This window comes from Equus quagga, chromosome 3, assembly GCF_021613505.1.
Source record: "Equus quagga isolate Etosha38 chromosome 3, UCLA_HA_Equagga_1.0, whole genome shotgun sequence".
NCBI lineage: Eukaryota > Metazoa > Chordata > Mammalia > Perissodactyla > Equidae > Equus > Equus quagga.
Genome location: NC_060269.1, coordinates 45,994,771 through 46,010,507, shown reverse-complemented (window position 1 = coordinate 46,010,507; position 15,737 = coordinate 45,994,771). Strand labels below are relative to the sequence as shown.

Sequence of the window (15,737 nt, the reverse complement as noted above, 5' to 3'; positions counted from 1 at the left end):
TATAAACCTTGTGGGTTACAACACATCACTGCATGTACTGCGAAAATTTATAGAATGATAAGAATATTTAAAAGCCTTCAGAAAACCTTCTAAACTATAAAATTGGGGAAAATGGTGTTTAATTTTCAAAAGCAAAAATCTTCTATAAAAGGATTATTTAAAACTGCTCTGACAAGGATAACAGAAACTGAATTACAAGTGTCATGTGTAGCTTATAAAATCAACTAGAGGCACTGTTATCATAAAAGGTTAGGAACCAGTGAGATAAAATACCAAAGAGGATAAAATAAGATTACAATTTGAAAGCATTTGAAAAGGCAAACATATTCACATACAAGGTCATAATATTATTACGAAATGCAAATTGAATACAAAATAAGAGATTAGCCTTCTGGCACTTTCCTCTGTAGGTATATTATTCATTTCTCAGTTGTGTCTAAACTCGAGTGGACATCAATCAGTCAAGTATTTAGAGTCCCCAGCACAGCAGGGTGCACAAGTGTTTGGAAGAACAGGTTCTGTCCTTATGAAGTAGACTAATTCTGTATAAAAAATTATTAGAGGAAAAAACGGCACGTAGCCAACTATTAAACAGTGTGGTAAGACCACAAGCATAACTTCGATTCAGAAAAAATAATAATCATTGAGAGTCAGAGTGAAAATTACTAAGACTATCCTTGCACTAAATTTTGCCCCTCACTCTAATGATTTATTTAAGAGACTGTCATCAGTAAGAACTTTTAACACGTGAAAAAGAAATTAAATAAAACCAGAAAAATTAAAATGAAAGCACAGTTTATCTCTCTTCTGACAAAAAGGTCACTCTGCCCATAATAACCACAGTAACTTTTTTTTAAAAAGACAGTCCAACTATCAAAACAGAGTATCAATGATTTTCACATTTTTTACTCTCTTACGAGTAATTGAGAAATCATCCACAATCAAGCACTTATTCATTCAAAAGAGATTTATTGAGAACCTACATCGTACTCAGACAAGGATTAAATGTTATTGTCGATGTTCATTCAGCGTAAGATACAGCCTCCACCTTCAAGGAATTTACAGTCTAACTGGGAAAACATGATTAACCAGATGGAATATTGAAGACAGTAAATAATTGGGTTCTGTCTTTTTTCAAATCAGATGCCCAATAAATTCATGGTGCAGCATTTCATATTCTAAAGCTAAAAACGGGGAAGACTTGTAGAGCCTGAAGGACACCAGGAAGCTTCAGAGAAGAACAGGGAGACGAAATTGGCTGGATTTGCCTAAGCAGGAAGGCTGGAAAGCACAAGATAAAGAACAGCTTCTCAAACTGAAGACTGTGTTGCATGAAATAACACTAGGGAATATGTTAGAGTCCTCAAAAGTCCACAAAGTAAATATGGTGAATTGTCTAGGACTTGATTCAACAACAAATGACTTAAAATGTTGTTTTTAAGTGAACACAAACATATTATGAAGTAGAATGCAAAATGTGAAGAAATTTTTCAAATTACAGATGAAAACTTGTTCTTTGACATCATCTTAGAATATGAAATTATTGTCCACAAACAACGGCAGTTTGTCAGAAAAGATTGCAAATATTTATCAGGAAAGATAGAGTTGGGTCTGGCAGTGGTCAAAGTATATTTCCTAATTGAAGGAAATATAGTGATACTTAAGGAAAGGAGAATAAAACTGAATAAGTAGGTCCTTAAAACCATATAAAGGACTTTTACCTCTTGATACACGGCTATCTACTCCCCGAATTAAGTTAGATTTAATGTAGTAGAAATATGAAAAGAATTTTAAGTTCTCAAACATAAAATATAAGATAAATGTTAATCTTCTACAAATGTACAAGATGGAATAGAAGTGGAAATGGAGGTAGAGGTGTCGGGAATGCTACGAGATAAAAGATTATTGATGTCATCCAAACTTCTGCTCGTGAAGACATGGCTTAAAATGATGGGTATATGTTAACAACAACAACAACAATAAAAAAAAAAAGTCTGAAGAAAATAGGGGTAAGGACCTATGTGACAAATATGAAGACTAATTATAATGTAAATTTTGAGTTATATATAAATCTCTCAATCTTATTAATAGAAATGGCTTCAGGTGGTAGGAGATAATGCAGCTAATTAAATGTTGTATTTATACTTTCCATCTCAGGAATCTCAAGCAAGAAACACATGATCTTAAGATAGTCTCTGTCCCCTTTGGCACTCCCACTGGATGTCCCACGGACACCTGTGTCCACACCCGGAAGCCAGAGGCCGGTGCAGGAAGCAGGCAGTGCTGGTGGGGGTGGTTCTAGGGAGACAATCACTGCGTGCACAGGGCGATGCTGGTGATTACGGAGGTGGCAGCTCTTTAGGAGATGAAAGGGCTCACTCGTCAGCTCTGGCTGCTGAATTTAATGTATCCCCTGGTGAAAAAGAGAAAGTAGCAGTGGCCTAAGAGTTAACACATAGACCAAGACTATGAAACTGTCAGACTGCAAAACGCTATTAATTTTGAAAGTGGGAACTTAATTGGCTCCCTCTTACCACCTGTGGTTGATGTTAGTTCTTCAATAAAGGAGAAAAAAGACCATCTGAGGTGAGAGATCTTAGAGACTATAGCTGCCTCCCACTGGGCCTCTTAAAGAGAGTGTTGACAATTTTATTATAAACCTCTCCTAGAGGGGTTTCTCACTTTCATGTATAATTTGTCATATCCTCGCACTAACGTGACTAATAATTTGCTTAAATCATTTTTGCCATATTTTGAAAACAGAGAAACAAAAAGTGGCTTTTTTAGCAGCTGGGATCACATGCTTGTTCTCTTTCTTTACATTATTCTAATATAAAAGCAGCGGTGGGGAACATGGAAGACAGACCAAGAGCGATTTCAGCAGCTCTTCACCAATGTCCAGGAGACTGAGCCTTCAACAGTGTAAAAGAATATTTTGTAAGAATTTTAAGATTCAGTATGGTATAATTCCTTCTTCCTCTGTGAATCTCACTGATGTCACATTCATACTTTCCCTGGCATGACAGAGAGGGAATCATGACCTTCTCCCCTCTGGCCGTAATGAAGCCAAGATCACAGTATACAACAACATATACTAGAGGAAGAGCAAGATTTCACCTAACATTAAAAAATTCACCTTTCGGCGCGGCCGGGCCCAGCGGCGGGGCGGAGGCGGTGGAGAGGCCCGCGGCGGCAGGGAGCGACGGGGCCGGGAGCGGGCGCCGGAGCCGAGGCCGGCGCGGCTAGCAGCAACCATGTCGCTGTTCGGGAAGCTGGTCGGGGCGGGAAGGTGTAAGGCCGGCAAGGGCGGCCCGACCCCCCAGGAGGTCATCCAGCGGCTGCGGGACACGGAGGAGATGCTAAGTAAGAAGCAGGAATTCCGGGAGAAGAAGATCGAACAGGAACTGACGGCCGCCAAGAAGCACGGCACCAAAAACAAGCGCGCGGCCCTCCAGGCGCTGAAACGCAAGAAGAGGTATAAGAAGCAGCTGGCGCAGATCGACGGCACACTATCAATCATCGAGTTCCAGCGAGAGGCCCTGAAGAATGCCAACACCAACACCGACGTGCTCAAGAACATGGGCTATGCCTCCAAGGCCATGAAGGCTGCCCACGACAACATGGACATCGATAAAGTTGATGAGTTAGTGCAGGAGATTGCTAAACAGCAAGAACTTGCAGAGGAGATTTCAACAGCTATTTCAAAACCTGTATGGTTTGGAGAAGGGTTTGATGAGGACGAACTCATGGCCGAATTAGAAGAACTAGAACAGGAGGAACCAGACAAGAATTTGCTGGAAATCAGTGGACCCCAAACAGTCCCTCTACCAAACGTTCCTTCTATTAAGCCTACCATCAAAACCCACCAAGAAGAAGGAAGAGGAAGACGACGACATGAAGGAATTGGAGAACTGGGTTGGATCCATTTAACTGGTCCAGCGCAGGCTGGGCCCAGACAGACTCTGGTGGCCTGCTCAGCGGGCAGGCGTGTGCTTGTGCGGGGCACGCAGGACATGGTGCAGGCAGGGTCCATCGCTCTCGAATCTCCCTCCAAAGCAGCAGGGCCGCATCACTGCTCACTCTCTGCATAGCATGGTCTGCATCCAGCGGTATGGGCAGGTGGGAGAGGGGAGGGGGGGTGGGGGGGGGGGAGGGGGGGCAGGCGGGGTGGGAGTTACCTGCTGTTTATAATGTTGAATTTCTGTAAAACTGTATTTGCAAATCCAAAAAAAGAAAAAGAAATTCACCTTTCATGGAAAGTAATGACTCATGTCACATGAAGGTCAGCGGTTGGTGCAGTGTAAAACTGAATTCCAAATATCTGTTACAAATTATTTGACCATTGAAGTAAAGTGAATAAGGACCTCAGTGCCTGAACAAACCATTCACTCTTAAATCTGTATGCCTTTGCTTCAGGGTATACCCTTTACCTGAAAAAGAGTCTCACACCTTTCTCTCTTCCTCCTAACTCACCCTCTCTCAACAAAAGAAAAAAGAAAAACTAGGACATAGTATGTATTATATAAAAATCGGCTACTAGTTTATAATTATCTTTCACAATTGTTTAAAAAATTAGAAATAATAGACGTAAACACCTGACATAATTTCTACCACAAAGGAAATATCCACTAAATGGTCATCAACATTATTCTTATAACAAGCATTTAATGAAGACGTCTTTACATGTCTGTCTCCCCAGCTAGACTGTTAGCTTATAGAGGACAGGCATGATGTCGTAATTATTCATTTAATAAGTGTTTGTTAAACATCTGAATGTTCAAGGCACTGTGATTTGTATCGAGATATGATGGAAGACAAGCTAGTAGCAATCTGAGGATTTCCTAGACGAAACTACCCTGCCAAAGTATTAGTACCCCGTCCGCTTCTATATTCCCTATCATTTAGCACCTATCATACATATTGAAAATATCTATTTAGATGTTTGTCTTGTGGAGTCAGAGGAGGCTTTCCTTGCCTTATTCATGATTGTACCAATTTAATAAATATTAATTGATCATCTTATTATGCATTCTGCTTTTATTTCTAGAAATCATAATTGTATTCATACAACATGAAAATTTTCTCCTACAGTAATTAGTGTTAGTTTATGAGTTCCCAAGTTTTTGAATGAACAGATTATATACTGTTACTTTAAGTAATTTTCAATGTTTCACATACATGATTGATTAAACACTGAAAATATTTTCCTCGTATAGCCTTTTCCGTTTTCTGGAGTACAGTATGAAATCGTATGAAGATATTATTTCCAGATTAAAATGTGAGATTTCCTTCAGTTCGAGATCTGAGTCAATTCCAAGATGATAATAAGGTAAAATCATAAACTCCAAATAATACTTAGCTGGGTGAGACTTCTCAGAGATCTTTAGATCAAAAATTTACTGGAACATCACTCCAGGTTTCTCTCATGAGGGTCAATAACCCCTCATTTCTATCACAGCACTCACACTGAACCTAGTCAAGTAGGGCTCCAACTTCAAGAGTAACTAATTGCTACGCATTCATCTTAAGAAATTCTACTCATTTTTATTAATGTATAAGGCATGTTACAATTTCACTCTACTTGGAATCACAGGAAATAAAAGGTGAACTTTGAATATCTTGATTCTATCCCCAACTTCTATTCCCAAAGCCACTTTGCTAAATAGGGAACTTAAATGGCTTTCAGAGAAAGGAATTTATATCAGATTCTTAGGCTGCCAAGATGGATGCAGGCAGAAAAGACATGTCTATATATCAGCAGAAATTCTGCACATATTAAATGTTAGGTAGAAATTAACAATCTTAACAGTAATTAATCTCTGCCTTTATTAGCTGATATAATAAATAATATCATTATCTCAATGTAATGATCTTCAACGGTAGAATCTATTTTTAAGGACTTTTAAGATATAGACATAGTTTTAGCTTTTAAATCCTTTTCGAGTTTTCTAAGATTCAGCTATATGTTCTACTCATGCTTCCTGTCCGTTAAGACAAAACCCATTTTCTTTGATGACATCACATTATTTCCACTGACATACTAATGGATCCCACTGTGTGTTACAAGTTTATGACTATATGATTCATTTCTATGATAATCTCACTTTTGTTAATATAACAGCTCCAATTGTAGTACATCAATTCCTGAGATATCCACAGTCACATCCTAATGACTTTTTCAACCCTTAATGTGTTTTAAAAGAGTCACTTTGTTCTGCAATAAAAAAAAAAAAAAACTTGTAGGAGACTTTAACCAACTACATAGTCTCCTCTCTACAAAATAGGAAGAATGTAGTAATCCAACACTCTGCATTTATGTAGAATATCTCCTCAAAAAGATCTCAAAGAATGTAGCAACAAAACAAACTACGGAGAATAAAAATAAATTTTCCAAATGATTCATTACATATTGCTACATCTTCTAGATTATAGTAATTGTGCTACAAGGATATTTAACATGATATCTATGGGCCTGAGAGTTCATGGGTGGGCTTCAAAGAGTAGGTAAAGCCCCTGATATTGTAGAAAAAAAGTTATGTATGTATATATTTAAGAACATAACTTTCATCACATTCTAAAAGTGGTCTATGTGATCCAAAAAAAGATTAAGAGAACTCATTTTAGCCTATCCCTGTAACATAGACTAGAGGAAAACAGTTCAGGAGCTTAGACTGTAAGAAGTGATTCATATGTGAATACAATCGGGGAAGAAATGGAAATAGTACTTTAAACATCCATCCATGAGTACCAAAAGGAATTTGGAATTATAAAAAAGGGAATTGATATAAAATAATAGTTTTCACTTAAAAAGGCAAAAAAGTAGATTAAAATTAGAATACAGCAACAGATGCTTATACCCTTTTCATAAGACAGACCTGTTTGGATAAAAGATATTTTCATAGAAATAAATTGGAGAGTCTGTAATCAATGGTAAAAGGGAATGGAGGTAAAATCTATGGGAAGAGGTGAAGAAATTTTTTTAACTTAAGAATTGGGATGAGAATTCCTTTTCTTGTGGGATCTGCCCTTGTGAAAAACAGCCTACTTGGGACAAAGTCCACTTGGAGCTCCAAAACATTAGAGAAGAGAACTAAATTCATCCAGATAAGACGAGTAGAAGACTTTTGTTCAGAGAGAAAAAATAAGAAATTAGGAAGGAGAGAAGGAATTTAGAGATGGAGAGATGAGAAAAACTTGGGAGTAAGGGCTAAGAAAACACCATGGTGAAGAACAGCTGAAAGAAATTAACTAATAACAATGCGCAGAAGCAGAGCTAAGTTTGGTAGGGTTGACCTTATGTTTTGGTGGTCCTCATTGAGAAAAAGAGAACCCCAAATTTCAAATTAGGATCTTTGGAAGAAACATGCACAAGTAGGGCCCAATGAAACTTCAGCCTCATTACTTTCATGGAAATCCATAACTAGTCATGTCTGCCATTCCATTTAAACTTATTTTCTCTATAGCATATAAACACTATCTCAAAACATATTCAGTAAATCTCCTGCACTCAAAATGCTTTGAATGAATGCTATTTTTGTGGAAAATCTAAAAGAGAGCTGAATTTCTCATGGGTAGAAGAGAGACAGAACAAGGTGATCCTAAGAATGTAAGTCTGCTGGAAATTAACAGAAATCTTGAAAAAGCCATGAAACTTGGAGGAAGGTGTCAAGTTAATTTACTTAGCTCTTGAATAACAAGAAGGCCTTCAACTAACAGCTTGCTTACAAAAAGTAAGCTTAGACTTCATCCAGCCTAATGGAGCGAAAAAGGGGAAATGTTACCATACAGATCAAAATGTGTACAAAGGTAAGGTATGGTAGTGAGAGTAAACTTTAACTAGAGTAGTCCTTCTTCTACATGCATCCATATTTTAAAATTCATGACTCCCTCACTAACAATTTTGTCTTCCTAAAATAGCCCTTAGGCAGGCATTGAGGCATCACATTAGTAGGAGATGCAATTGTTCTGATTTTCAAGAAGAGCAGTGTAACATGATGGTTAAGGATGCCCGGGAGTAGCTGCAGCCCTTGTTAGTTGTGTGATTTTTGGCAAGTTCCTTAAAGTTCTATGATTCCATTTCTTCATACATAACATGAGAATAATATAAGATGTGTCTCACTCTCTCTCCGGCTTTACCAAGTATAACTTACAAATAATAAAAATTCTCCCATTGTCGTTGTGCCGGTGAGTAAGTTTTAGTACATAGATGTAGTTTTACAAACAACAGTCCAATTCAGCCTTAAAACATTTCCATCACCCCCAAAAAGTTCTAGCATGTTCATTTGTAGGCAATCTCCACTTCTAGAACCAGGAAACATTGATCTTCTTTCCATCTCTATAGTTTCATCTTATTTAGGAAATTCATATATATTGAACCATTTGATATGTATTTTTTCACTTAGGATGTTTTTGAGGTTCACAAATGTTATTACATGCATCAATATATTGTTCCTTTTAATTATTAAATAATATTCCATTGTAAGGATCTGCCTCATTTTGTTTATGTGTTCATCAATTTGATATGGACAGTGGGTTTGTTTTCAATTTGGAGCTGTTACGAGCAACGCTACTATCAACAATCACACAGAAGTCTTTGTGTACATATTTGTTTTCATTTCTGTTAGATAAATACCTAGAAGCGAAATGCTAGGTAACATGGCAAGTGTACGATTAACATTTTTAAGACATCATAAAACTGCTCTCCAAAGTAGCTCTACCGTATTACATTCCCACAAACAATGTATTGAGATTCTAGTTTTTCTGCATTCTTTACAATACTTGGTATTCTCTGTCTTTTTAATTTTTGCCATTCTAGAGTGTGGTGGATATCTCATTGTGGCTTTAACTTTCATTTCTCTAGTGACCAACAATGTTGAGCATATTTCCATATGCTTTTTTGCTACCCGTATCTCAAAATGACTATTCAAATCTTGTGCCCATATTTTACCTGGGTTGCTTGCCGCCTTCTTGAGTTGTAAGTTTTTAATATTTTCTGGATACAAGTCCTTTATTAGATATATGATTCACATATGTTTTCTTGAATTCTCTGGCTTGTCTTTTCTACTTTCTTAGTATCTTTTTTAGGAGCAAAACTTTAATTTTTAATTTAGATGAAATCCAATTTATCTTTTTTCTTTTATGGATCATCTTTTTGATGTCATTATATCTAATATCTCTTTGCATAACTCAAGATCGCAAAGATTTTTCTCTTGTGTTTTACATTTTTAGTGCTCACATTTAAGTGTATGATCCATTATAGGTTAATTTTTGTTATTGGCTAAGGAAAGAATCTAAATTACCTTTTTTCTTTGTTTCTTTTTCTTTGCACATAGTTTCCAATTGTTCCAGCACCATTTGTTGAAAAGACTATCACTTCCCAATAGAATTACATTGCACTTTTGCCAAAACCAATTAACCAAATAATGATGAGTATGTCAAAATCATGGACATCTGTATATTCCCTATGGTAAATAATAATTACTGATAAATGCAAGTCACTTACAAACAGAAGCATTTAAAATGCATATGCATTCAACTTCTTCAATAGACAACTAATTCATGTGTATTTATAATATAGGTAATCTTGGCAATACGAAGGTAAATCAGACATGGAACCTACTGTCAAAACATTTACCATCTAGACTAGGAAGCGACAAGGGCTTCAAGAGGGCAAACATAAAGTGGATATTTAGGCAGGAAGGATTACCTCAACTGAGGCTATCTGCATAGGCTTCATGGAGACAGTGGCCTTAGAAACAGAACTTGACTGATGAGTGGGATCTGATTCTATAGAAATAAATTGAAGGGCATTCTAAAATGAGGATAAAGCCTGGACACAGACAAGGAGGCAAGAGAGGAGGGAGAGAAGGGTAGTTGAGCAATATATAGGATATATCCAAAAGAGACAAGAATGGTAATATGGAAAAATAAATTTGAAAACATTAGTGCCAGACAAGAATTGGATTTTATTTTCTAAGCAATTGGAGTTACTTAAGGTTTATGAGCAGAAGAATGTCATGATTGATGCTCATAGCTATGCCAGCGCCAGTAAAGTGAAACTGTTAAAAAACATTTACCATCATTTCTCACATTATTTGATTTCACTTAGGAGGTGCTTTAATTTAGTTCCTGCTCTAAAAGTTTCTTATTCTTATGCTGGTACCAATTAAATTACAATAAAATGATTCTTTAGATTTGAGCATTCTTTTTTTTTTTTTTGAAGCTCATTCATTCATTCATTCAATAAATATTTTAGTGGTTCTATGTGCTGGGCTCTGGATATATAGTGGTGTAAAAATGTATATTGTTCTCAGTCTTCATGAAGCAAATTTACATATATGCACAGTACACTCACATACACATTACATATGTAAATTTACATACATTAGCTAAATTATAGTGATTGCTAAAGAGCGGTAACATCTCATGTTTAAATAGACCTTAACATTTGGAAAATTTATTTCACATAACTTATTTAATCCTCATGAAAGTCATTTTAGGATGGTGTTACAACCCTCACTTTACACATGAGAGTATTAAAGAACACAAGGTTAACCCATTCAAGATCATGAGGCTGGAACATTAGAAAGTCAGTACTGTTAACTGGAGATCTCCTGATTCTAAACCCAATACTCTTACCATAGTGTTTAAGACTTTTCAGTGATAGATTTTTTTCTACATTAACGTGGAGAAAATTCAGTGTCTGGCCCAATCCACGGTATGATATGCAACACTGAAAAAATATTCTTCTCATTTTGATACATTTCTTAACCATTTTATTCTCTCTACCAAACAGTCCAGCCCAACCTTCCTCCCTCCTCCACGCGCACACTCCGGAAGATGCTTAAGAAATGCCACTCTGGTGTAATTCTGACTGCTCAACTCTGGGTCACATATTCAGTAGCTCATACTCTGAGCAGGAAGATCAGACCTCTTAACAGAGCAACTGTTTGTCAGAAAGTTTGGAAAGCTCAGCCCAAAGCCTCTCCAGGGTAGAAAGACACAAAGGATAGAAAGATTTACATGAAAGCTGAGAAAACCTACAGAGTTCTATTAACGGGGCAAAGATTTTAAATTGCTTCCAAACTGGTGAATTTGGCCCAGAAATATATCCTTAATTCAGGACGTCCAGCCTCAAAGGCAATTCACTCTAGAATCACATAAGAGCCAAGAATTTGAAGCTTAATGCTTTCTTAAAATAAATGATCATTTTTTTAAGCCACAATTTCACTGTTGCCATGACACTGGGACTCAAAGTCCGTCTTAGAGAATCAGATTTTTTTTTGAGGTAAACCATTTTTATTTTGTTAGAAAATTGTTTAGGAAATTTCTGGTAATATCAATGGTATACTATATAAGAAATTTATTTTGAAATAAAGTTAACCTTTTCACAAAGAACATATTAAGAATTCTGCCAGGATCATAGAAGTCTATATGCAAGTTGTCACGTACTATATTGCTTCATTTTTGATTCATACTATTTTGGGGTTTCTTAGGAACAGTAGCTGAATAACACGATCAAGATCAAAGGGAGAAGAAAAAAATTACAGGCTACACCTCATATATGACAAGGAAAACAGAATTCTAAGAAACCATTAAGTTAAAATAGTCATGGAATATCTGACACATTAAAAAGCTTGAGAGGAATACAGATTTTTGATGACAATTATTTAAACAAAACATTTTTTGCCTTTAACACTTTTGTATCTAATAATTGTGTCTTTTTTATAATCAAACTTAAATAATTATAATAGTAACCATAGCCTCAAAATAGAAATTAGTTTAATCTCTGGGAGAAATAACGACATCAGTTTTTTAACTTTTTGTTTTGAAATAATTATATATTCCTAGGAAGTTGCAAAAAAAAAAATGTTCAGAGGGGCTGGCCCCGTGGCCCAGTGGTTAAGTTCGCGCGCTCCGCTGCAGGCGGCCCAGTGTTTCGTTGGTTCGAATCCTGGGCGCGGACATGACACTGCTCATCAGACCACGCTGAGGCAGCGTCCCACATGCCACAACTAGATGGACACACAACGAAGAATATACAACTATGTACCGGGGGGCTTTGGGGAGAAAAAGGAAAAAATAAAATCTTTAAAAAAAAAAAAAAAAAACGTTCAGAGAGATTCTTTGCAATCTTTTTTACCCAGCATCCTTTTATGACATCCTACATAACTATAGTAAAATATCACAGCAAGGGGCCGGCCCAGTGGCGGAGTGGTTAAGTTCGCTGCTCTGCTTCTGAAGCCTGGGTTCATCAGTTTGGATCCAGGCACCGTCCTACACACCGCCCTACACACCGCTTGTCAAGCCATGCTGTGGCAGGCATCCCACATATAAAGTAGAGGAAGATGGGCACTGGTGTTAGCTCAGAGCTAATCTTCCTCAAAAAAAAAAAAAATCACAATCAGGAAATTGACCATGATACAATCTACAGAATTTATTCAGATTTCACCAGTTTTGCATGCCTGCCTGTTTGTGTGTGTAGTGTGCATGTGTTTCTATGTAGTATATCATATGTGTAGATTCATGTAATAACCACCACAATCAGGCTATAGAACAGTGCTGTCACCACAAGGCTCATTTGTGCTGTTCTTGTAAAACCACACCCATTCCCCAATTCCTAATCCCCTATGGCAACAATGTTTTCCATCTGTGTAATTTTCTTATATCAAGAATCCTATATGGGGCCTGCTCCGTGGCTGAGTGGTTAAGCTCACCCACTTCGAGGCCCAGGGTTTCACTGGTTCAGATCCTGGGCGTGGACACGGCAACACTCTCAGGCCACACTGAGGTGGCGTCCCACATGCCACAACTAGAAGGACCCACAACTAAAATATGCAACTATGTACTGGGGGGATTTTGGGAGAAAAAGCAGAAAAACAAAAAAATTAAGATTGGCAACTGTTGTTAGCTCAGGCGCCAAACTTTAGGAAAAAAAAAGAATGTTATATAAATAGAATCATTCAGTATGTAACCTTTTATGATTTTACCCAGCATAACTCTGGTTATTCATCCAGGTCTCAATTGTTTGTTCCTTTTAATTGTTAACTAGTTTTCCATGACATGGGTGTACCACACTTTGTTTAACCATTTACCCAAAGACAGACATTTGGCCATTACAAATAAAACTGCTAAAACATTCATGTACAGGTGTTTGTTTGAACATAGGTTTTCATTTCCCTAGAATAAATGTCCAAGAGAGCAATTGTTAGGTAATATGGCAATTATGTGTCTATTTTTATAAGAAACTGCCAAAATATTTTCCAGAGTGCCTGTGCCATATTACATTTCCACCAGCAAGCTGTGAGTGAGCCAGTTTCCCCACACCCCCATCAGCATTTGGGGCTGTCCCTGTTTTGCACTTTAGCCATTCTGATAGGGATATTGTGGTGTCTTGTAGTGGTTTTAATTTTCATTTTCCTAATGTTTACTGATGTTCAACATTTTTTCATGTGATGATTTGCCAATCATATATCTTCTTCAGTGATATGTCCTGTTGCCATTTTGTGGTTGAATTGTTTGTATTTTTCTTGCTGGGTTTTCAGAGTTCTTTATGTACTCTAGCTGCAAGTTCTTTATGAGATACATACTTAGCATATATTTTCTCAAGTGCATAAATTTTATAAAAACTAAAATTAGGAGACTGTTAGACATGATACATAATTAAATTATTTCCTCCAAGAAATATCAGATCTAATCAGTACTCAGGAATTTTCGGGAGAAACACAGGGAATCATTGGGAATTTCATAGAATCTCAGGGTTAGAGACAATGATAAAGAGCATTTTAAGGGTGAGAAATTCCTGTCGCATTTATCATCATTCTCAAGTTTAATCTCTTTGTGGCCCAGTGACTAACAGCATCAAGCACCTCTGAAAACCTTTTCTCCATCTTGTTTCTGTGACTGATATAATCTCAGGAGGAGGAGTTTCTTCACTGAAATGTGTTTACTAGATATAATAATTACATAACTTCTCGGTTCACAGAATATTCTAAGTCGCAAGAGAGAGATTTCCAAAAATTTTCTTATGCCATGATGCCAGTATTCTAATGTATTCTGACTTGGTTACAATTACTAAAAATAAGCCAACTTGAAATTTTTCATCAGCTAAAATAGTATTTCAAGATAGCACACTAATTGATTCATAAATTGGATTGAAGTTCTATCTTAAAATCCCATAGTAGTTAAAATATAATTCAAAATTGATCTCTTCCTTCAAATGTTATTGTGAAACAAAACTGATTTTAAAAATGACTGAGAAGCAAATATTAAATGCCTTGTGGTCCAATTGAAAGAGAGCTTTCACTTTACTTTTTGTTAAAGAATTTATGCATGAGGAGATTATTGGGCATATGAGTTAATGCCTTTCTGTCATTGTTTTTGACATTCAAATTAATATCCCCCTCAGGCAAACGGTAGGTTAAAACAAAATTATATATGGCATAAAAAATTCACTTTATATAGAAACAAAGTTCATATTCTGCTTATGTAACACCATTCAGTTGAGAAATGCCATGAAATAAGCTTGTTTGGTGTTTATATGCTTACATTTTATTTATGTGGGTAATGCTATTAGGCAGATTCAGCACATAAATGGCAGTGAATGATTTCAGAGTGTCTATATACGTGTATATAAAATTTATTAGGGTGGAAACAGTGGTGTGTTTGCAAATAATTGACATAGAAGGTCTGAACACTGAGGCATGTTAACATAAATGTGAGTCAAAACAAAGTATCAGAAGTCCAAAGTAACTTCAGAACACAGAAAACAATAAAAAAGTATTTGAAAATTGAATGTTTCTTGGAACTGGGAACAGGCACCTGTGCTACCTGGTGACTAAAAAGCAGGGACTTTCCATGAACTAAGAAAAAATAATGGTAGTGTGCCATCTAGAGGCAATGGGGTCATTTTTAACAGTTTGATACATTTGAAGGGAACTATTCCCTGACTCCAGAGCCACAGGCACGGAAACCCTTTTCGGCAATTTCAACTTCTGCAATTTAAAAGGGGAAATTTATCTTCTGAGAGTGATAAAAAAAAAAAAAAAAGCCAATCCTTGGTTAGCTCCCAGGAAGTGAATCGTACTCTAATAGGTGGAAAGCACGAAAAGAAAGCTGTTGCTGGCTAAAAGCCAAATTTTCTGTATGGCTTTCTGTGTCAAGCAAAATTTGGTAAAAATGAAAACATCCAGAATCAGACATTCACATGGAACTGAGTTTGTCGTTGTACTTGATCTTGTTAAAGCTGAGCAAGGTTGGAGCTAAAGTGCAGCCTGGAGAAGAACCACTGTGATGGCCCAGCGTTATTCTATATTTTCATTTAGAAGGAGAACAGGAATTTTTTTTTCCTCAGACATCTCTGAATAAGCATTCTCAAAATGCTTTTAAGATATAATTCTACGAGACGAAATGGTCTTTCTGCCACTAAAATATTATTTTTTGATTTCAAATTTCTAGAAAGAAAGGAACACTATTTTCCACTATAATTTTTCCTATGTTTTGTTTATCATTGTTTCAATTATTCAGGTCAAATTAAAAAATAGGTTGAGGCGAAAAATGTGATAAAATTTAACTCATGGTATGATTGTTTAACAAATATTTAAAGTTTATTACTTTTCCAATATACTACTTCTCACTTATTATTAATAGTCTTCTGTGCCCTAGAATAGAATTCATAAGATGGGTTCACACAAACTTGACAATTATACAGTGGCAAAACGCATCTAGTGTGTCACCAT

General features: G+C 36.4%; 1 pseudogene; it reads left to right on the top strand.

Annotated features, from left to right (window-relative positions):
* Positions 1-3,254: 3,254 nt before the first annotated feature.
* On the top strand, positions 3,255-4,004 carry LOC124237435 (charged multivesicular body protein 4b-like; annotated as a pseudogene).
* The last annotated feature ends 11,733 nt before the right edge of the window (positions 4,005-15,737 follow it).